A 24,527-nucleotide genomic window follows, 5' to 3' on the forward strand; every position below is an offset into this window, starting at 1 on the left:
ACCCCTTTATGCTCCATCCTCCTCCAGGAGAGTGCCAGACTCAAAAACAAGGGAATTAAAACCGTCTGTAGGAAGGAAACTTGCTCCAACAGGAAGGCAGTCTGATAGCACCCTTTCCACAGTCACATCTGTGATATGGGTTGTGGCTCTGCAATTCAAACACGCAGATGCATGCTTATTTCTCTTCTGCAGATTACATAAATGAATGATCGGTTTGGATGCTAGGCTTCCTAGCAGTAGGGAGCACTCCACCTCCTCTTCTGCTTGCTAATTCACACAGGGAGGAAAACTGTGTGATTTAACAGGCTGAAGAGCTCTTTGGGGACACCACTGCCTTCATTTTTATATGATGCCCCACATTTATGTTCAACAGACAAAATGGGGATGACTAATTTTGGAGGGTTGCCAAATCACCTTCACAGTTTTAATAGTACTTTTTTAAGTAGCCTTGTCCTAATCATGCCCCCAGCGTTTCCTGTCTTTAAAACCCGGGTAATGGCCTACGCTATTACCCTTCTCAAAGGAATTACAATTGTTATCATACAGAGGAAAAGGAGCACTGGACTGCGCCGAGCCAAGAGAACTGGATTCTATCTTCAGCCTTTAATCCAAGGCGTGAGAACCATTAACTCAGTTTTCTCAGCTCCAAAACAGGAAGTCCAAATTATGCAATTTCCAAGTCAGCTCCCAGGATCCATAGTGATATATTATATTCAAGGACTAGAGTAAGTTCAGCGGTCCTCTTCTGCCCAGCATTGTCAGATAAAAGGAGGCTTGGTGTGCACTTCTTGGTGGGATGCAGCATGAGTTACGTACGCATGCCATGCAAGGCTCACAGGGTGTCAGCGCACGTGTAGCATATGTGTCATAGCACCACACACCAGGCAGGAACACAAGGAGGGAAGAGCGTCTATCATCAGACACAAGAGTCCCAGGAAACTGGAAGCAAGACTTCTTGCCCAGTTTTGCACAAGGACGGTTCTTATTCAAAAGTAAAAAGTACCAGTAAGCAAGTGCTTCAGACTTCCTAAGCTCTCTGGCATATGGCCAGAGCAAGTGTCCACAGGTGGGGCTCAGCAAGGGAGGAACTGGGAAAGGGGCAGGTTGTCCCTTGTACCTTTGGCAACCCCTAGACACCCTCCTACTGAGATGGATTCGAATGTGGTAGGTGAAGTTCTTCACCTGCATTCACTTCAATGATCACGCCAAGTCCACCCTCCCCACCCCCGCCCAAACCACTGGGAATCTGTACAACACTGCAGAGTCTCTTCTGCCCATATGAACCATCATCCTTCCCAGACTGAAGGAAAAACCACAGGGCTCTTACACCTACACGAACCATCTGTGGCTTTAAGCAAGACCGCCCAAGTCTCTGAGCTGGTTGATGTAAGATCAAAAGAAATAGGGTTGCATGTGTGGTTGTCTCCCGGACTAATCCCAGCTGCCCTGCCCTGCCTGCCCTCTCCCGCCAGCCTTCTGCCACCCAGAAACCGTTTCAGGAGGGTGCTCTTGAGAGAACCTTGCTAACACCAAATCCTTTGTCAGGGGCATTTGAAGGGTCCAGAGGGATGAGGGCAATCCTGTAAGCCCAAGGAGACAGGACACCACCATCTTCTAAGTGTGAAATAGTGACCTCAGAAGAAAGTCGTGCTTTTTCCGTTATTGTTCCATTCCCCACAGCCATGCCCACCCAGCCCCAGATCTTCCCTCCATTCCCACGCTCTCCCTAGGTGGCATGCCACTTGACCTAGTTTGCACCTTCTGTGCAGGAGAAGCCTTCAGCTGTCATGTTCCAGGGATAGGGTTCCCATCAGGGAGGGAGGCCTGCCTCAGGCAGCTCTCCCAGAAAGTGTGCCCCCTGGGAGTCCTACACTTGAGACGTACATCACGGCAAGGAATGGCAACATGGCTCGTGGCTGTCGCTGCCACAGCCTGACTGAGTGTCCACCTCCAGTTCATAGACTGAGGCAGCCCCTGAAAGCCCAGGACCCGCATCCCTCCCAAAGGGATTTCTTCTGTGTGAAGATGCCCTGCTCACCACCTCCAGCCCAGTTCCTAGAGCCTTTTCTTTACTAAGAGGGACTGTTCCAACGGCATTGAGAAGAAGCTCGCCATTGGCTCAAGAAAATCTCACAGGCTTGGGAGTCAGACTGCCCTGTGTTTAACTCCCAATATTGCTATTCGCCGTTTAGGGGACTCCTTGGCAAACTGCTGAACCTGGCTTACTTAACATGTGTGTAAAATGGAGACACCTATACCTCCACACAGTTGTTGTGAGGATTAAACAAAACTGTCACTTCAGCAGCTGCCCAGCGCTCACTGGGTGCCTCGGCCAAAGCTGCTGTTCCAGTTATAGCTCTTGTTTCTCTCGCACCACAGAAAGACTGTGCTATGCCAGGCATGGCCTGCTGAAGACGGTGGAGGCATTGCTGCCCAAGACTGACTGACTGACTGACTGACTGACTGACTGACTGACTGACTGACTGTATAGCAGTTGGTCAAGTTACAGGCTGACCACGTTAACTTTGACTTTAAGGTAGCTTATACGGTACCTCCTCACAGCAATATGACAGGGGACCTTGTAACTGCCCCCCTTACCCCTCCTCACCTCACACCTGACCCAAGCCTGGGGTTTTCAGCAAAGTAACTGTTCAGCTTGTCTAGGGTGTGGAGACACGGGTGTGGTGCAAACCCTCAGTTTTTGAAATGAAAGCTCTTCCTTTGCCCGGTGAGCTCTTGTGCCTCCCTTTGACATTTCTCTTTTCCGTTGAGACCATTCATTAGTGCGCGCGCGTGAGTGCGTGCGTGCATGCGTGCGCACGCACAAGGGAGTGTGCCCAAAATGACCAAAACGCACTCTCAAGACTACAGAGCAAGGTCTGCCTGAGCCAGTTTGCTCAGAGTGTTTCAAACGTAGATCTCAAACCCTGCAATTGTTTGTCCGTCCTAGTGAAAGAAAGGCTCACCAAATCAGCCAAAACCACAAGCTCTGTCACCTTTATGCATAGACAAAAAACTCAGAAGATATGACCCTCGGGGTGAACAGCCATGGCTCCAACCAACACATCTCAAAAGAACAATGACAAACCCCCTGGCACCTGCACTACAAATGTTACTACCGCTTTTCTGCTTCTCTCTCCTAAACCTCCTCGGTGTCCAAGAGACCGCAGAGCACTTGAAACTGAAAACACACCTAGCATGTTATACAATAGAATTATCTCTTTTCCTTAGCATTGAAACCACAAGACGCCTTTTTACAACCATGCCCACACTGCACTAGAAATTCAGAGATTATTTAGCCCTGGAAGACTATGCGGTCCTCCTTACATTCACAGTATACTGCTTATTAAAGTTTCTGCAACTCAGAATTCACACGTTACTAACTCCCGATTTGCAGCCGGCACAGGAAGGAGTTTTGCCTGGAGTTGCTAGCACAGACAAAAACACAAGGCATAACGATGTGCTCTCGGGGTACTCAGAGGGACAGACATCCCGCCCAAATCTTCAGGCATTGTCCTGGTTTGGGATTTCCTGATCCAAGCTATGTACCCCCTCCAACCTATCTGCCCCCCCCCTTTCTCGTTTTTAGAAACTGTCTGCAGATGATTTGATTTAGAGAAGGTGCTGCAGTTCACGTAGAAACCAAAAGTCACCATCACCATCCCGACTCATCTCTCTCAGTCTGTGGCATTCTGTATTCTGCCTGTGGTGTCTCTATTCAGAGCTGCTTCCAAGCTCCATGAAGATTCTTTTTTATTTTGCCCCCACCCAACCTCCCAACAAGCCACTTCTCCCTTTCCTGCCCATCGAGTGCCCCCAAATTGGGCTGATAATTACATAATCTTAATTAAAGGGCTACCAATGAAATAATCGTTCCTCTTCTCTAACTCTAATTTTCTAGAAAGAATTTCAACATCAACTTTTAGTTACCTGGAAAAAGCAAGCGAGACGACACAGATGGCTATAATTTCTACTATTTTTAGTTCAGGAATGTACCTTTTTTTTTTTAAAAACACCAATGGGGGGAAAAATGCTTGCTTTTGTGTTTTGAAGGGGAGGGGGAAAACAACCTTACTGTCTCTGACAAATGGAATTGACACTGAATCAAGCAAACAGCTGAAGTTAAAGAAGTAAAACAATTCTGCTACTCTTTAAATATTTCAAGACTCTAAAAACACACTTATCTCACCACTGTGTGCGTGGCTTGGGTGAGACAGTTTGCACGTCCGTCTCCCACAGTACAGAGCATTTGTTCCTTCGAATGAAACTCTGCAAAAGAGAAAGTGCTCCCCTCTTCTCTTCTCGCACCAGTGAGATTGTTTTGAGAGAGCTGTTTTCTGATTACAAAATCCATGTCCAACGTATTTTTTTAAAAAAATAATCAAGCAGTTATTGAAAAGATTACATTCTCTTATCAAAAGTTAGACAAGACCAACAACTAAGACCTAATAAAATGAGTATATTTCAGAGAATTTTGTCCTCTTCAATAGTTGCATGAGGTTTGTTTTTTTTTTTCCAGGAAAATGTGCAAATAGCGTGGTTACCTGGATCTGCTGGTCACTTCTAGTTTTTGGACTCTTGAAGGTGGTGAGTTTTGCTAATGATGCGCAGCCGTTTAGAAACCGGATAGCTTTTCTTGCAGGCACTCTTTGTGTGCCATCTTTTATAAAGGTGCTTCTTGTTGCTAAGAGATCAGTTGCTTAGAGACCAAATCATTAAAAAAAATATATATGTCAGGGGCCAACATAAATTATAACCAAATTGTGTCATTTCATCTCGGCCTCTGAATGTTTGGCTTTGTAATAGATCTCAGCGTACCAAGAGAAGCCAATTACCGATCACAAAGAAAAAAAAAACTGACCACAAGGAGGGGAAAAGATCTGTGCGTACTCTCTGTGAACAGTGAGTGGAGCCACAGGCTCCTTTTGATGGGGTTACACTATCCAAAGACTCAAACTTTCACTCTCTGTGGTATCCCAGACAGGTTTTCTAAATGCATGGTTTAAAACACACAGCGGTAGGCACTCACGTGTGTGTACACACACACACACACACACACACCTGAGCAAACTTGAGTGCAGTTTTGAGTATGAATATGTGTGGAAATTGTCAACTACTTTAGTATTTTCCAAACGAAAATTAAGAGAAAAATGCTGTCTATTCTTAAGAAAACATAAGTTGATTCTGAGCCTTTAGACAGGTACTTTTATGGTGCACTGATTCAATTCTAAGGATGTGTGAATATATATATATATGCATATATGTATATGCAAATGTATATATATGCATATATATTATATACATATAGTAAAGGCTCGACTCAAATGTAAAAGATTCTACCTTTTATTCCCCCCACACACACACTTCGTATTCAAACGTAGGTTAGCCAAAAGGCAGGTACAAATACAATTGGCTAAGTTGATAAGGTTTGGGTTTAGTGGGTCTTAGTCTCTTCATGGTAATTTTGCCCAAAAAGAAACTGTCCCTCTCAAGCTAACTCTTAGCCAAATGTAACACACACGTAATGTTTGCATCTCAGGAAGAATACTAAGAAATGAAAATCCGAGTTTCTTAACATTCAGTTGAAAGGCATCGTGACAAGCTCCTAAACAGGTAAGGCTGGGAACGTTTGGGGCAAAAAGGGGCTAATCACAAGCAGTCTCTGCTCGGTTGCATAATGCAGTTCTCTGCTCGGTTGCATAATGCAGCTCTCTCCAACATCTCTTCCACTTTCATTCTTCAAGGTCTCTTCGGCCCCCGGATCTTAGGTGAGAACAATGTTTGCACATAAAACACCAAAGTCTTGGAAATGAAATCAAGGTAGGAGATAATAAGCCTGTGCATGGTGGCTCTTTAATCCCAGAGCTTGGGATGCAGGGGCAAGTGGACCTTTATGAGTTGAAGGCCAGCCCGGTCTACAAAGCAGTCCTATACCAGCCAGGGCTACACAATAAGACCCTGTCTCAAAAAAGAAAAAAGGAGGAGGAGGAGGAGAAGAAGAGGAGGATGTAAGAGATGAAAAGAATACCTTAGCTCTTGAGTTTGTTTGCTGTTATTATTTCCCTTTCTTAGCCTCTAATAAGTTTATCATTATAGGCTTTCATGCCTTGAGCTTAATTATTAATCAGTAAATATCTAGCAGTCAATGTACTGTACGAAAGACGTGAGGTGAGGCTAAGGAATTGCATGGGAGCCTACACTGGGGATGAAGAGGTCCTCTTCTCAGCTCACAGTTCAGTCCCAACCATTGTAATGTCCCATCATTAATCTACAAAGTAAACGGACAGCACACAATGGGTTTGAACTTGTTTACACAGAGACATCCCTGCAGAGAAAAATTACCCAGGTAAAAATGTGAGTCATCTAACACCCAGAGGTGGGGGGGGTGGGACTTACAAGAGGGAAATGGTGATTTCTCCCACCTCACACTATGAATGGGCACAGCATTTAAGTGTCACAGAATGAACACAGGTGTGTGTCAAACAGATGTCCTCTTTTGTGTGTGTTGTGTCCCTTTCTAGTTGCCCATGCTTGTTTATTCCTAGGTTGCTATTTTAGAGAGGCTTGGGAGCACACAGAGAGAGATCAGAGATTGGAGGGATTTGGGGTAGAAAACGGAGAAATGACGTTTCTCAAATGGGTAAAAATGAGAAGGCAGCTTGATAAGTCAAGGAAGAAGACATTAGCGAGCATGAGGGCAGAAATTATCTTAACCTTCCCTCTCTCCAATTGCTAGTCCTTTGCAGAGGATTTAGCATTGGAATGCCAGTATACATTACTGGACAGGTCAACTGAGAAATAGAGGGGGGAGAGTCGGGAATTGCAACTCTTCTTTTGCACTGGACTTTGTGCGAGTCAGTCCTCCATTAGAAACTAGCTCTGCAGACATTGGTGTTTCAGACAGAGCACACGCCGTTCTTGTTCATTGATTCTGGCCTCTCCAGTTTGGCTCTGGTTTGCCTTTCCCTGTCTGGTGACCGTTCACTTAGGAATCTCAGCATCCATCTCCAGAGCATCTGTCTACCTTACCTCTAGAGCAGCTACCTGCCCTTGGCCACTTCCTGCCTATCAAGAGGTAACTGAGGCGCCATCCTGGATTCAAGACATTGGCAGGCCACAGGCTCTCCTCTGCCTGGGTCGAAGCAGGGAGATGCAAGGAAAGACCCATCCAGTTGCTAGTACCTGAGGTTACCCAAGGAAATAAGCTTGGCAAATATTCCAACTCGAAGCTTCCTAATAAATGTCTTATTACCAATATAACATCGTACAATGAAGAAGTATGATCCACTGTCATTTCAATTCTTGTTGTATAACAGGCTACTTATCCATGGGTACCTGGATCACAGAGTTCCCCGCACCCCAAGCCAGCCCATCACTGCTGAAAATCTACCCAACCCACGTAAGCTGCTTCTCCCTGTCCCAAGAGTGTGGTACTTGCTCTGTACCTCATAGGAACCCAGAACAGTGATCACCCATCTCCAGGTCAAACAGACGGTACATGCAGTGACATCAGGCACCAAGGCATTCTCTGTAGAGATGCCAGTCAGGCACCGGAGAAGCCAACATTCCCTGATGTTACTCTCAACTGAACCCAAAGATCCTGGTGCTATTACTTACTCCTCAATTGCTGGTAGTCTCCACCCCCAACCCCAAACACTTAACCCTTGGTTGCAACCCAACCGGCAGCATTTCTAGGAAGGATCAGACATCCCTTCATTAGCTAGAAGGAAGGATCCTTTGTGCCCTGGGAAGACTCCCGTGTAGTGACTCTGTTTCTATTTTTCTTGAAAGTGGGTCCCAGAAGAGTCTGAACAGATTGAAGAGAAACATAGTCATCTAGTTAAGAATGGAGAATGCTTCAAAGGTTTAGGCTGCCCTCTTAAAGCCTCTAGAGAAACAGGTAGAAGCAGAGTCCCTGCCAATGTAAGGTTGCTTATTTCAAGCAACTTCACCCTCCCAGATGCCACTGCTGGGCAGAAATTACTCTTAGAAGCCAAAGACCGAGGGAAGAAAGAAAAAGAGGACTTGCTCTGGAGCAGCCCCACCCACCCCAAAAGCAACCAATAAAGAGTAGGGTTGAGGAAGCGTGGGGAAGCAAAGCATGATGACTCCACTTGAACTCTAGGCCAACGATAGGCCCAGTAAGAGCAAGGGTCCACTCTTCCAAGGGATGGCAGCTCCTGCCAAACAAAGAGCCCTTAGTGAGCTTCTCCCTGCGCTAATTGCCTTGCAGGGCTCTGCAAAACCTTTGTCAAAGTCCCCCAGAAACCTCTAGTATTCTAATTCCTGAGAGAGAGAGAGGAGCAGACCTCAGGACACAGGATCACAGCTACCTTCTCTGATCTCAGCCATCTGTCAAGGACCATGCAGGCCATCATCTTTCAGGCACCGGTTGCTCCTGTCTACTCAGCTAAGACCTCTAATCCCTTCCATTCCCACCCAGATTCTTCTCAAGTGTTACCGACCACTTGTGCAGAATCCATCTCAAGGACAAGTCAGACGACGTCTAATGAACTGTTGAGCCTGAGGAAAGGTGATCTTCGTCTCCTTTCCTTTGCCCTCTCCACTTCCATCACAGAAAATGTCTTCTGCTTCAGTCAAACCCCCGAACTTTAGCTCACTAACAGTTTGGCAGCAGACCTGTCATTCAATGGAGCAGCAGCCCACCCTCTGCCAGGAAGCTATTGGAGACAGCCTCTGCCAGGTTGAAGACTGCATAGAGCATCCCAACCACCATGAGCTCCAGAATCATCATAGATATCCAACTTTCCTTTTTTATATTCTAGACATTTGAGGTAGGAAGTCTCTTGCACTGCAGTTTGTGTAATAATTAATGTAACAAAGGATCAAGGTTTAATAAGCACCCAGCACAGTTCAATTTCACCACTTTTCTTGGAGAAAGAGCCATGGTGTTCCTCTGCGGGATCATTTGGCTCTGGATGGCCCTCTTCACAGCTGGTAATTCACATCCAGTTACTAGCTGACAATTCCCAGGTGTTAACTGTGCTCCTGTGTGAGTCTTTTGCTTAGAGAAAAAATAAAAAACACAAAGCATGAGGTTGGAAATCAGAAGGACCGCCATGTGGTAGTGAGGGGACTTTGGGAGAAAAAGAGAAGCCAAATGTCCTCTTATGAGGGTCTACCCTCATGAGACACATTCGTGCACTCTCAATCATGAAAATATTCCACCAGAACCACTCTTGTAATCCTCAAGAGAAAAACACAAGGTAATTACTAATCGTGAGGCAATTATAAGCCAACAGTGGTGTTTTATTGCAAAGCACAACAGCTACAACCTGCAAAAGTCCCCTCTTATCCGCCAAAGCTATCTTCATCCTCTTTCCTGACCTCTGCAGTCACCTTCCTGTCTTCCTCCACCCTCTACCTATGTGTCCTCTCAGTCATGGTTCATCTGTGGATAGGGAACACTCGCCAGTCTCCCCAATACACACACGCACAGGCGCGAGCACACACACACACACACACACACACACACACACACACACACACATGCTCCCTTCCTGTATACACCAAACAACAAGCCTGGAGGACACACATCATTAGTGGAATGAGCAGAGACAAAAACAAAAAACCAAAGCAGAATAAAAAAAAAAAAAAACAAAAAAAAAAACAAAAAATCAAGTAGCAGCAAATTGCATTGCTCTGTCCAAATTACATTTGGACACTTGGTTTTGTTATGTTTTATTTTGGTTTTGATTTTTCTCCTTGGAAGACTTGATTCTTTTGTGAATCTTCGTCTCTATCCAGCAGAGTACAAAATACTTTCATATGACATATGGGGTGCGTTTCAAAACTACATATATCCTAACCAGGCATATCCAAGTACCCCAATGTAAGAACACTGTCCTTAGAAGAAAAAGAAGAATCCTTCTCAAGAAAAGGCAAGGCTCTCGCCTGACTGCAAGCCAGGGAGTTCTCACTTTTTGTTCTTTAGAATTAGCCCGTTTGAAAGCATACAGATTCCTATTGGAAGGTTGATCAAAGTCACACACCAGAGGCAGTAAAAGGCTTGGGACCTGTGCTCAGGAGAGATGTGGTTTAACTACAGGCAAGACATTGACCATTCACCCATGTCAGGGTTAAAAATGGAAGTTCCAGCAGGTCCTAGAGATTCTGACCTTGGAGGCCTGTGGAGGGCCCCAAAAATGCTGTTGCCCCAAGCTTACAAGGCTAAAGGAGCCTTTTTTATTCATCACATCCGACACTGTAATCCCTAGGGTGGCACCAATGGGAGGCCAGCTGGAGGGGTTCACCTCCATATCCCATACGTTGCACACCCAGTGACACTAGCTACACATAGGCATGGGCTCCAGACTAAGTAAAGTCCTTTGGGGTGCATATGATCAAAATACATTATATACATGTATGAAAATGTCATAATGAAACCTGTTCTGTAGAGTCAACATACACTAATAAAAAAAGAAAGAAAGAAAGAAAAGGCAAGGCCAAGCCTTTAGGAGATTAACTAGGAAATGGATTAGACTTTCTCACTTTATTAATACCCTGTCCTTCCCAGACCCTTGGACCAATGCCCAACCAGAATAATGAAGACTGTATCTTTCAAGGAAAGAGAAAATGGTCACTTTCTAACTAGGAGACAAGGTGGCTGAAGATAGCCACCAAGTTAACAGCATCATTTCCAACAGGCTGGGCTGGCACCAAGTGAGCCCACGGTACTCGAGACCCATTCTCTGGCAAATCGGGGTGGGGCTAGTCTGCTCAGAAGTGAACAGGAAGCAGGACCCTGGGCTGACTTGAAGTCAAGGTATCTTCACACCTGGCCCCATCAGGTTTTGCAGGCACCACTGTTAAGGATCCTGTAAGTCTCGCTTCTCTGGATCCTTGAGTCTCTGCATGTGACCTTGGTGCCACTGCTCTGTGCAAATCAGCTGTTACTGAGTATGAGTATGCTCTCTGTGACACCCACCTATGCCACATCCTAGAGCCTAGCTTCCCCACCCGACTCTGCTCAGACCAATCTCCACCCACTCTCAAGGGCCCTCTTTCCTTCCCTCTTTCCCTCCCATTGTCCAGTGAAACCCATAAACCCACCATTACAGAACTGACTCTTGGGTTTTCTTCTGGTTAAGACTATAAAAATGTAGCAGAAGTGCTCTCTTCCCTTGGTGACCAGCCAGAGCGGACACACACACACACACACACACACACACACACACACACACACACACACACTCCTACTTATTTCCATGTTGAGAGGGATAGAAGGTGACTTCTGTGTGTATGTTGACTATGGAATGTGTTATGAGGTTGTGTCGCTGTTACATAACTTGGCTGTTTACATCAGGAGATACAAATCTCTGACAAAAAGATATGCCGAATTATTTGGGTCTGTCCTACTTCCTGTGGAATTTTTTAAAATGAAGTTTAACACCTCAAACGCCGGACTAGATATTACATAAAATTCCAAAAGAAAAAGGATCTTTTTTCCCCAAACAGTCATTTCCCAACAATGTCAGCTCAAGGAGAAACAACCAAAGTCTGTGAATGCCTTTGGTGGTTGGATTGAAGGGGTGGGCTGTTGAAAAGCTCAGTGTCTCCATGGAAGAATAAAATAGTGGGTACTACGGGAGAAAAAAAATACTAAGGAATCCAAAGCTGTCTGTGTTTAACTAAACATCCTAAGTCCCTGAGAGCTCCCCACCCTCCAATCACGGCCCCCTCAAGAGTAAGGGCCAAGTCTTACCCATCTTTCTATCCCTAGCATGCTGATGACAGCCTCTCCCCCCTCTCCTCCCTGACATTCCTTAGATACTTACAAATGCTATCTTCATATTCAATCCTGTTACTTTCTCAGACCTCAGGTCTGAAAGGCAATTTTTTTATCAATTACATTACTTATTTAATTTAAATCCCAATGGCATCTTCCCCCTCCCCCTCTACACCTCCCAGTCAGACCTCCCTCTCACCTCTCCTCTCTCTATGCCCTCTCCCTCCCTTTCTCCTCAGAAAAGGAGAGGCCACCCTTGCATATCCATCAGCCTTGGCATATCAAGTTTCAGCTAACACTATGGTGTATCTTCTTCTATTAAAGCTCGACAAGGCAGCCCAGTTAGGGGAAAGGATCCAAACACAGGTAATGCCGTCAGAGAAGCCCCTGCTCCTCCCGCTTTAGGAGTCCCACGTGAAGACCCAGCTGCATAATTGTTAAATAGGCGCAGAAGGAACCTAGGTCCAACTCAGGGCATGCTCTTTGGTTGGTGGTTCTGTCTCTATGAACCCCCGAGGGCCCAGGTTTGTTGATTCCCGTAGGTTTTCTTGTGGTGATCAGGACCCCTGTCTGACTCCTTCAGTTGCCTCCCCGAACCCATCTTCCCATCTTCCACAGGATTCCTCAAGCTCTGCCTAATGTTTCACTGTGGGTTCCTGCGTCAGTGAAACAGCAATTCTTACTGAAGCAACAAAGCAGTGCCTACGATCATTGTGATTCCACTCCCTGCCCATTTCTGGAGTGAGAGTTAAATAAAGCCTCGATCCCTAGAGCCAAGCGCCAGTCCTCTACAGCTGCTGCTGAGTCAAAGATTTCCCACAGTCCTCCTCAAGATGCCCTGCAGAAACCTGGAGTCTCACACCTAAGAGTTCATCTCGGGCTTCATCCCAGATGGGCTATTTAGTTGACTTCCGGCTTTGCCCTTTCACTTTCCACAAAGAGCGCGCCACGCTCTTGTTCTGTTTGACCTTCTTTGCTCTCGTACTCACACTCCCATACCCACTCTTTTCTACAAGAAAAGCCTTGGTCAGAACCCCTGGCCAACAACTGGCTCCCAGTTCAACAGTCCCCTCCCTCCTCCGCCCTGGCGGTGGACTCTGCATTGTTCCTGGGTTGACACCGCCTCTCCAAGCTCACCCCTATTTCTCAACTTTCTAAGTGAAGACAATTTGTTTAATCAAGATGGGGGATCACTGTGCCTTTTGCCCTCCCAGCTGGCCCTGTGCTTAGCATCCTGTCCGATTCACTGAGGAATTCTAATGTCTTCCAGGCTTCCTTGCCAACTCTTAGGGTAACAGCAACCGCTTTGCAGCAGAGTAGTACGCACCACACACACACACACACACACACACACACACACACACACACACACACACTTTTCTTGCACTGCCAAGAGAAACAGAAGGTAAACAAACTCTGTGTGTGTGTGTGTGTGTGTGTGTGTGTGTGTGTGTGTGTGTGTGTGTGTGTGTGTGTGTTTTGGGGCAAGGGTTCTGAAATGGAGTTACTGCAGAGAACTAGAGGTCTTGGTTTAATAACACTCTCTGTGAGAGAGTGAGAGGCAGGCACAAATCTCTGACAGTGAGAAATGCTCAATTGTCTGGAAAAGTCCTACTTTCTGTGGAATTTCTTTTTTCTTTTTTTTTTTTAATGAGGAAAATTTACATTTCAAATATCCTGCAAGACGCTACAGAAGATTCCAAGAGCATTTTTTTTTAATTCCTTTTCAAAAAACCATAACTTTAAGGGACAATCCCCTGGATGAGAGGCTGGCTGACTGGGTGGTAACTGCCTGTGCCACATCTGTGACAAATCTAGGCACAGAACAGACTCCCTGGGGCCACTGTACCTGCCTGCTGCCCTGGGACTTGTGTTCTGAGAGTCTACTTTCCTCAGTAGGGACGCCCCCCCCCTCTGCTCTCTTGCCCTCACTCTTTTCCCTTTCCCGAGAAACGGTGCAAATAACCACCACGCTGTTGAAGGCAGAATGAGACCTTCTACAGTGCTTTCATAGGAAGGAGGCTCTGTCAGCCCGCGGGGCTCTCAGTTCCGGTTCCCCTTTTTCTTCCTACCCTACAACCAGGCATCCTGTCCTGACCACTCTTTCTTCATCCCTTATGGGAAAGGTCTCCGAGTCTTTTCATCTCTTCTTGTAAACAGGAGACCGCTCTGTTAAATTCTCCACCAGTATTCACAAAAGACACACTAAACATTTCACTCTGGAGGATGGGGGCGGATGGGAGATTGTGTCGAAAGGGTTGGGGGTGAGGGGTGGGCTCCTCTTCCTACTCAGCCTCCTAAACAGTGCTTCTGACACCAGCTCAGCAGAGGCTGACAAGAATGGAGCTTGCACAGTCTGCTGTTTCTCCTCCTCCCCCCCCCCGTGCTCCCGCTCACCCACTGAATTGCAGCCCACTCCTGACCTAGGGGAGGGCTGGCATGTTGCTGAGGCTGAACTGTACCATGGTGGGTCCCAGACACCAGGAGCCCCCACAAACCCTTCATTTCTCCGTTTCTATTTTTCTTAGGTTCCTGCTCAGTTTCCCAGAAACCACACAGAAATGAGGCACTGTTTCTCTTTAAAGTGCCTGGCACATAGTAAGCACTCAGTAAATGTTAGCTATTAGGTAAGATAAAGTCCAGTGCAGCCATGGGGGGGGGGGGTTCATTGCTAAGAGTAGACAGAGGACCCGGACAGTTGAGAGCGCTGAATTCTCAGCACACCCACAGTAGACCCCCTGCATTTAATTATCTCTGAGCTTCGGGGGGGGGGGGGGAGTTTCAACTCTTTAAAAATGGAAAAAGAATGCCTTTTCGTCAAAAGATAAGGGTTACTGGAATCCCCTACTGTTTCTAATCTCCAAGAGAGTCTAAAGGGTCTGCCAAAGACAGGCTAATCCAGCCAGGGCAAAAAGCTGAGTCATCCATTAACATATCAAAGTAGACCTCTCTGGCCAACTGGTTCTCCCAGAGTCCCTTAGCCTCTACCTGTGGCCTGGCATACCCCTGCCCTGAACTCTCCAGTCTACATATTGGGCTGGACTTCCTTCCCTCCAGCTCCTCTGGCCTCTATATTACTCAGTCATTTAGCCTATGCCAGTCTCTCAGCCAGTCTCCTGTCCCAGGCTGCCCCTCTTGGTTGGCAGCTCCTCTCTTGTTCTCTCCTCACAGGGCCCAGCTCAGGGTCATGTTCACTCCGGACACTCTCAGATGTCTCCAGTCTCTCCCTCTGGTATGCTGTCCCTTTTATCTACAATAAACCCCCTCCTCCTAGGAGCATACCTAGGAGCAGTCATGTCCTTTCCTTTTTATTTCTTTTTTTCATTCAACAACCAAAACACCAAAATGCTATCTCTCCAGTCTTCTGTCTTGAACATCAAATTTCCAGTTAGACAGGTATTATGAAGAGTTTCTGTATCCGCTTAGTATCTTCTGTGGAAAGAGGTCGTTCTAACGACCTCGAACCCAAAATAGCAAGCACGCTTTTCAAGGCACATGCTTGGCACCGAGAAATAGAAACAGCAGAGGGTTCCTGCACCCTTGGTAATACACAATGAGCCTGTCTCTTGTGAGCCAAGGACTATCATGTTGCTTCAAGTCCTTTCCCCTCCCAGTCCCTATCCTCACCATGTTTATTGACTCAAGAGAGCTTAGGTCAATCACCCGTTTTATAAGGTTCTTGGGTTTTTTCCTTTTTACTTCAATGCTAAGCTACCTGAGGTCACCCATTTGCCCTGAGGATAGCAGCCTAGCACTTGCATGTAGGTGAAGACTCATTTAACTTGAAGTGACACTGGGGAACCAAGATTACGAACCTAACCTCCAGAGTGGTTACCTTTGTATAGGGCACTGCCTCTTCCACCCCCAAAGATCCCTGACTGAGAGACCCGAAGGTGACTGACTGAGGCCAGCCTAAATTTAGTTTAAAAAAATAAATTTGAGGCAGATTGTAAAAACAAAACAACAACCCCCCCCCAAAAACCCAAATAACAGCCCCCTCCAAAATAAATAATACCTTGAAAACTATGGAATCAAGAGTGAAGGCACTGAGGGTTATTTTTTATTTTATTTTTATTTATTTTTTTTATTTTTTTGAGCAAGGGAATGGCTCCATTCAGAACTGTGCTTAAGTGGTAGTAGGAAAAGAGCCCGGGGGCCACAGATGGGATACATGGGCCTAAAATAGCTTCCCTAAGAGGTGGGAAGAAGACACCTAAGTAAGAGATAGTTCCAAAGAACTTACAAGGACTCAAGGAAGTATAAAGGAAGGGGAGAAACGTGCTGTTAAACAGCTGCTGCGTTGTCCCAACCCCATTTCAGAGGTGAAATGTTCATGCTGACAGGAACCAGGAATAGGACCAGCATTTAGTGATGAGCATGGTATCGTTGTGGAGCGTGAGAAAGCAGGACTATTTCCAAAGACTGCATAGAAAAGTGCAGAACCAGGATTCCTGCCTAGACGTGGAACCCCCACCTTCCCCCTCAAGTCCTTCATGTGTCTCTAGAGTGTCCAAGAGGAGAAACAAACTGTAGGAGAAAGTGACAGCTCCAAGCACTCTGAGGGAACCACAGGTAACCTTCAGACACTTGGGCAAGGGCCAGAAACATACGATACAAACACGGGAGACAATTGCAGAGCTGTGAGACTGGAATCCCCAGGCAGATCTCCCAACACAGGAGATACGACCGAGATCGGGGACAATTGTCTGATCGGAGGCAGGAGGGAGAGCCTCATCTCAGGACTCCATAATGAAGCAAAAAGGAAGCCACAAGAGTACAAGGAAAATCAGGGAATGGTCGCTTAACAGGAGTCCAAGGGAGGCAGTGTGAGGAGGAGAAAAAAAAAAAAAAAAAAGCAAAGGAAGTCATCGGCTCAGATCTCCGTGAGCCAACATTCTGAGGGCAGGGAACAAGACCAGCCAGTGACATCATCGATCAGAAACACCCTGCATTCTCAGCCATCTGCTTCACCCGGATGAGGGGGAGGGGGGGACAGAACAGGTCATTGAAACAGCAAGCATGGACTCTTTCGAGAAATTTGGCAAAGAATGAGGGGAGACCCGAGAAAGGAGAGCAAGGCAGAGAAGAAACCTGCTTTGAACAGATTTGTAAAAGTAGTTGCACAACTCTTCATCACCGGGGCAAAGATAACCCGAGGTCATACTGCTCGCTGTCCCTGGACAGACCGTACTTTGGGTCTAACCATTGAGGCTACCTCACCTTTGACTCCAGCTCCTTGCTGACCATGATTTTGCAGACATCACCAGTCTGCTTTTTTTTTTTTTTTTAATCTCCGATGCGATTCTAGGATCTGAGAGATTATCATGTCCAGCCTGTCATGGGAGTGGCTATGGTGGCAGAAGCCACCATAAGGAGGCTTACATAAGGAGCTGAAGGTTTGTAAACAGCTCTCGGCATTTGCAGCCGTTGAACAATTGCATCTTACTTTTATGGATTCAGTCACTTGCCCTCAACTCCCTTTTCAGCATTTTAACTACCTGGGAAGAAAACTAAACCCAAGGGGGTGGGGTAGACTTCCTTAACCAGGCTAGCCACCACTTCTGAGGGAAATCCCGTCTCTCTACTCTTGGTCAAGTTTTGTATCTGTTTCGGTGGGCTGCCTTTTTCTAAATTGCACCAAAGAACACAGGCTAGTGCATGCTCTGCTTACACACTTATGCTGGGAGAAAAGACAAAGACAATGTCCTTCCCTTCCTACATGGTTTGAAAGCAGCTCTTTCTCAAGAGAAACCATTTTCTCTCACAGAGGCCTGGAGGCTCCCCCAGGCTCCAGCTGTTGTGATTTTTCTGCCCTGAATGGAGGAACATGCCCAGGACAGCTCAGACTAAGCCTCTGTGGGGAATGATGAAGTGATCTTGAGTAGGAAGATGAGCCATGGAGGGAGGTGCTGGGTAAAGCATAAAAAGGGGCTGGAGCAATTTACTGAGTTGTGGGAACAAGCCTTGGGGAGGTCCAGCCCCAGCAAAACCCATCCCTATTTATATAAAATCTACACAAAATGATTTTAAAATGCCAGTTAGCCCGAGCTAAAAAAAAAAATCCCTCCTCGGATGAACCAGGCTACAAAGTGTTTCTTCAGGGGAAAACTCTTGTTTTTAAAAGGAACTACATTCAGTTAAAAACCTCTTGTGTAGGATATGTCTCAAATGGTGTTGCCATTTGCGGGGGGGGGGGGGGGGAGTGCTTTAATCCCTTGTGCCAAAGAATGCCTGAGACGTTGGATAATGCAGCTAGAATAATTGAGTTTCTTGTTCATTACAAAGATCTCTAGCTGAATACTCTAAATTCTTCAGCAGCTGAGTGGGTTTGAAGCGAATTAACAAGGCTCTTTTAAAAAAAAAAGTAATAATTTTGAGGTAAAACACAAATTTTACAATAGGATTTTGTGAAGCTGTTGGATTTTTTTTTTACTCCAAGAAGCCCTGTGCATTATTCTCTGTTGATACTGTTGGGGTGGATTCCGAAAGGCAAGTAAAAAGTTAGCCAGAGGTCTTCTACGTAACTCACTGCACCCCAGCCACGCACCTTAAGGTTTCTCAGGATCTGCCTCTAGCTCCAGTCTTTGGTAGCTGTCCCTGGTGGTGGTGGGGTCCTGCCAAACTGAGTCACCTTGCTATAGAGTGGAACGCCCCTGTGCTCATGAGCCCCTGAGCCCTGTGAACATGGGGCCTATGTTTTATTATCGTACTAGATCCTCCAAGCATGCAATAGTCAGACTCCGGAGCCCAGACGCTCTCAGGGGATGCTACTGTGGGACATAGAAAGCTAGCATTAGCCAAGCAACTGTGGGATTGAAAACAAAACAAAACAGGGAAATCAAGTCCAAACCCTGGAAGACCCATGCTTCCTCCGCCCGGCCAGATATCACTAAAGCATGGTCCCACCCGTCTCTTCTGGGAGGAAGAAGTGCAAATCAAAAGAGAGCCCTTCCTATCCCTGCCTGGCTGGTTTACGAGAGTTGGCTGGCTCCCATCACCACTTTGATGGCAAAGGCATTTGGGGAGTGGAGAGAAGAGTGAGAAAAAGAGGTGGAGCATCGCTTGCCATGGCACTATGGCGGGACCCAGAGAGGCCGGGCGAGAGGACCCTGGAAGGAGCAGCGTGTGACCGATTTCAAGGCAGCATGGTCAGAAGGAGGACTACAGCCAAGAAGGGGCTCTGAGCTTCGAGCAGTTGAGGTTTTCTTTGTTTCTGATGGGATGAGACAGGGAGGTAAGGGCTAAGGCCACCCAGCTTCAAAGCTGGCCACAGACAGTGGGGGAAGGGGGTGGGCAGAGAGGTGGAAGAGGGGATGGCAGGTGAGAGAGGCCACTAATTCCACTAATTCAGACTGGCGCAGGGCTAGAATGCACGATTTCTGGTTCTATTTAAAAAATTAAAAAGAAAAAAACTCCCAGGCTGGTATTCTAGTAGAAGCCTTGGCGGCAAGAATTTCAGAAACATGGGGAAAGGGCTTTATTCTGAGCCCGGAAGCAAATCGGAAAGAAACGGTGTAATCACACATCCCAGCCTCTTCCTTCCTCATAGGCTCCTGTGACTATAGCCACTCCAAGTTGTCATGGCACATGGTTGTGACAAGAGCCTTGATGTTCACTTCCTGACAAAGGGCACCGATTAAGGCCAGCCCTCAGCAGAAGGTAATGCTATTTCCAAAGCGACCCCCCCTACTCCCTCCCCCTCCACCAGTCCAGGTCACCGAGTCAGTCAGAGATGAACTTGGCACTTACATAGACCAGGAAGGCTTTTTTCATAGAGCTGAATTATGTGCAAAGCCTGTCCTTTAGGCTAAGGTTGGGCCTTTTTACTTTTTTTCCCTCTTGAATATTTACAATGTCCTTTGCTAACCATGAGATGACTGTGATACACAGACCAGAGTTCATAGTTCTCTTGCCTTTGCAAAAATTGAAAAATGGTATTTCCTAGTGATCTCCCCTCCACCACCAGCATTTATTTTTTATATTCTTGCTTTTAAAATTTGAGCCATCATTAAGAAACAGTGTTCAAATCATTTCCAAAATACACATTTTTTGAAAAAAAGGCAAGTAATTTTTGAACATACAAAGAAAAATATTTCTGGTTAAGCAGCCCCAGTTAGAATTTACAGCTTCATCCCAGTATATCAGTTGGGTTTGGACCTGTGTTTTTATGAAGCATAATTCAAAGATGACTAGAAAGGACCAGGTAGGAGACATTCTGGAGACACTGAGTGAATAGATCTGTGTTGAGACTTGGGCTCATCTAGCCTGCAATCCCAGAAGTAACCATTAGCATTTATGTTATCCACATTATGTAAGGCCTCTTCAAAGGGAACAGATCCACCCAAGGCCTCATAGCTAGCTGACAGGAGGGCTAAGAGAGAGACAGAGAAAAGCCAGGTCTCAATGTCTCCATGCCCCAGTTCAGGATTACATACCAGCCTCTTCAAAGCCCACAAACCTTATGCCAAATCGGTTGCCTTCATCCAGGATGGGGGTACCTAGCAGGGGCTACAGACACCCTGGGCTAGAGTGCATTCTACTGTTCGTCTCAGCCATCCAATGCCCTTCTGACTGTATATTCTGAAAGCTGCTCTACCTCTTGTCCCTTCCCAAGACTGGCTTCCAAGGCCAAGGCTCTGAGAGTACCTCATTCTGTTCAATTGCAACAAGGCTTTCCTGCCATGCACCCCCAACACACACACACACACACACACACACACACACACACACACACACGGGCTCTGCCCGTGGCATTGCACCCTCCTTCCTGATATGTCTGTCCCCCAGAATGTCACTAGTCAACTCTACCTGGTGTGTGTCCCAATTTCCTAATATTGACACTCACATTCTCCTTGTAGTCTTTGAGGCTGAAAGATCAGGAGTTACAAGGCCTCTGTGGGGCCTGTTATTGTGATCTTACAATGTCATGGAACACAATGGGCAGGATGCCCAGATGGTGTTAGACAAGGGAAGGATTTGGGCCACACTAAAAAGTTGGAGAAGACTCAGGAAAGCGTCGCAGAGAAGACATTTGAGCTGTGTCTTGAAGCAAGAGTAGAGGTATAACGGGCCTTCTGAATCCAGCTCTCCACTCTTTGCTACAGAATTGGTCCACAGAACAAAGCAGAAAGGACCCAGCAGCTGAGGCACAGACTGGGTAGAAACTAAGGGTTTCTTCCTTGCAGATTTAGGATAGACCCCAAGTTGACATTATAAAGTTGTCTGTCCAATTATACAAACTGAGGTTGCATGCCAACCTCTTTTGAGTCACTCTGTACTTGTCTTCTTAAGTTTGTAGAAGGGATTTTGAAAAAAAAAAAAGGTGCCATGAAAGAAAAATATAAAATACAATGTATACACTTCCTGTTTTAACTGTTGCATGAACAAGTTCAATGAATAATAATGTTATTTCACCAGCATTTGAAACAATGCAATGACTGATCCGGTGGTTATAGCATATTCAGTCACAGATTGTGGACCTATGTATCTAGAGTTTTCTAAACTCAAATGACAGATTTTAGCTGTCATTGGTGAATATTCATGTGGGGATCAGGAGCACCTGGTTCAGCTCCAAACACTAAGTATATTCACCCCTAAGTCACCATCTGCTTTACTTTCTGTCTGTAGAATGGAAGCAGTTGTCTAGGACAGGGGAAAAAAAGTGGAGTTGAGCATTTCTAAGGACTCTCCCAGCTCTGCCATTTCCAGGACTAAGTTCAAGGAATTCTTTTGTTGAGCAGAGGCCCAGAATGTTCCCTTCATTTCTATCCATCATGGTTATCATTGTGTCTGAAACACAGACTCCCCTTTCCCTTAGGAACTCTTATTGGTAACATGTTGACTCAAAATTTGCTCTACTGCTCATAATAATGCTGTCCTGTCCCACTTCAGCTGGGGGCTTGAGGAGCTAGCTTACGGGCCCAGAGAAAGTGAGAGCAGCAGCTGGGTCCAAGACAGAGAATTGCCTCAGGGTAACAGGCTGACTGCTTTGCTTTGGATTAGGAAACTCGACCTGAGCTGACAACTGCTCTTTGGACATTTGCTTCCTACCTGTGCAGAGAGGGTGACTGGGTCAGACCCACACCGCCAGCTTGGCAGAGGTTTGCTGATGTGAACAAAGGCATTTTTGTCTCCCTCAAACCTCTGTTTCAGAGGCCCTCAGACTGAGGTGAAGATCTTTGGGCTTAGGCAGGATCCCTTCCTTCTTTCTGAAGCTTTATCTACCTTATCTACTTCTGTCTGAAGGGCAACTGGGCTTCTTGCCACCACTGACAGACTTCCATCTGGTCTCTGGTTTACATTACTTTCTACTGAGCAAATAAACACTCATTCCCACCCCCCCAAAAAGACAAAGACTGCCCATGTATACACCTTAACGTGTTATCAGCCTGGTGCTGCTGTAGACTGGCTCAACTCACAAACATGGGGTGGGAATCTGCTTCTTGCCCTCTTGCCAACTAAGTTCAAATCCCCTGGCAAAGAGCTTATGGAACAGATTTGTATGCTGGCATCGTATGCCCAGGTGACCACCTATGTGACGAACAAACAATTCTTGGATCAATGTATGGCCGAAACAATAGCCCTGCCACAAGTTGCAAGTGAAACACTACCTTTTCTCCCAATGGAAAGCGACCTTAAGAAAAGCCTACGGGAGAAGCCCAGCTGACAGATGTCTCAACCTCTTGCATGTGGCGAGGCATGTGCTGGCCCCAAAGGTGAAAGGCTCTGTCACCCATCCTCATCCCCAAGTTGGCCAGTTACTACACCAAGGATCATTCAGAAATTTTGACATTTGCCACCACCACCCCCAACTCCTGCCTCCATAGCTCCTGGCCACCCTTAGGACTGAGCTGTTTCAAGCACGGCCTTTCGTCAAGTCAGTTGCGGGAAGAGAAAGATGGCTGTGGGATCAAGAAGCTCAACCACGGCTACCCAAACACTACATCTCATGCCAAGGCAAGCCTGTCAGAAGCCCGTTTGGGCGATTACTTTCTCATGCCAGGACAATTTCCAAGAGAACTCCTTTGCAGGGATGTAACTGACAGAAGGGGGGAGGGGGAGGTACCGCTGTTTTAACTTAGAACCTGGGTGGCTTAACAACCCTCCATTCACTCACAGTCCTCAGCCTGTCCTGTGTAGATATTTTTCTAAGTTTTAGGGGAGCACTCAACCAATGGTTATCGAGCCCAGGGATGAGAACACTGATCTCCCATGGGGCATTCGTGGGAGGCTCTGTGGAAGAGGTGACATTTGAACTATGCCCAGAGAAGATGGAAAAACGAGGCGCCTTTGTAGTGCTCTATCTGTGGAAGGGCAGAGAGTGTAGGACCAATTCAGGCAACAAGACAGTAGGATGCCAGCCCACAGGGCACAGCCAGTTGCCACCAAATGTGCTTCCAGTCTACCTGGAAGACCCATGCCACAAGGGAGGTTTGAGCCCCCTGTGGGTAAAAGTCCCGTTTACACCATTTTCTTCATGGAAACCCATACAAAGCTTTTTGAGGTACCTTGACTTCTGAGGAGTCCTGACTAATGAGAGCCAACTTTATAACCTCAACTCAACTTCTTGCCTGGCCATCTTTGGAGTCTCCATCCGTTCTTCCCCATGTACCCAGCATATCATGCTTACATCCCAGACCCTACTCCTAAGAAGGCTACTTCTAGCCTATCAACTGTCATAAAGGGTTCTAGAAAAAAAAATCACTCTGGTGTTCTCTGTATAAGAGATTGCCTCCCTGAAAGACAGAACGAGGGTTGAGGAATATTGAGTGGAACTTGCTGTCCTGTCAGCCGACGGGTTGGGGCATTGGCAAGAAGATGCCCCTTCAGGGCCTATTCTTACCACATCCTTCCTGGTTTTGAGTTCTGGACTCTCCTGTGTTCGAGCCTGCAGTCTAAGTAATATCATCCCCAGCTTCTCTAGCCCTCCTCTGGCAGCCCCTCCCACTGTTGTCCCTGAAAGCAGCAACCCTTTTCCCAAAGAGTGTGTATATGGAGCTCCTATTAATTTGTCAACCGAATGTTTGCAGAGACGTCTGCTCATATCATTTTCCCTGCTGTTGCTTAAAAAGAAAAAAAAAATTACAAGACATCCCCCTTAGGAAAAGCATCACTTTTAGAGATAGAAAAATAGCAGGGTGGGAACTCAATCGGATAGCAATGAGAAGCTCCAAGGAGGAGAAAGAGGCCAAGAGAAGTAAAGAGAAGGCTAAGAAAGAAGCCCACCTTGTACAAAGAAACCATGCAGACGGTTCATGTTTAGGGAATATGAAGGAGAAATCAGGCCCCAAGGAGCCTGTTTTTAATTGGAGGGTTAAAAACGGTCCTTTGCTTAGGCTTGGGAAAGGTTTAAGAAAACTCAACTTTTGAGGCAACTTGCTGGAGTCAGACAGAAGGTGGGAGGTTGGGAAAGTGCAGGTATTCAGGGAAATCCTCTGAAGGCAACTTCTCATAGTGGAATTGGTTCTTTTGACTCTGTGGCTTCCTCCTCCTCCCCCTCCCTCTCCTCCTCCTTCTCCCCCTCCCCCTCCTCCTCCTGGTCCTTCTCCCCCCTCTCTCTCTCCCCATACCCTGCGACCATCTACAATCTTCTATGATCGTTCTTGTCCCACGAGTGCACAGAGCATAGAACTAAGATGCACAAAACTTCCTCCCCAGATAGATAATCTCTGCTCTTGACAGAGGAACGCTTCAGTCCATTCTGAATGCAAGGGCCACACCTCCAAGACTAAACTCCTTCCGTCAAGCTGGAAATATAGAAAAGTCACTCAGAGAACGT

General features: G+C 46.5%; 1 long non-coding RNA gene across 1 annotated transcript in view; it reads right to left on the reverse strand.

Annotated features, from left to right (window-relative positions):
• The window catches only part of LOC134480173 (uncharacterized), a 45,888-nt gene extending 21,606 nt beyond the window's left edge, over nucleotides 1-24,282 (reverse strand). The window contains exon 1 of the long non-coding RNA XR_010054396.1: nucleotides 1-24,282. This exon is cut by the window's left edge and continues 17,992 nt beyond it. This is a non-coding gene — a long non-coding RNA (uncharacterized LOC134480173).
• Between the last annotated feature and the right edge of the window lie 245 nt (nucleotides 24,283-24,527).

Source organism: Rattus norvegicus, chromosome 8, assembly GCF_036323735.1.
Source record: "Rattus norvegicus strain BN/NHsdMcwi chromosome 8, GRCr8, whole genome shotgun sequence".
NCBI classification, from domain to species: Eukaryota; Metazoa; Chordata; class Mammalia; order Rodentia; family Muridae; genus Rattus; species Rattus norvegicus.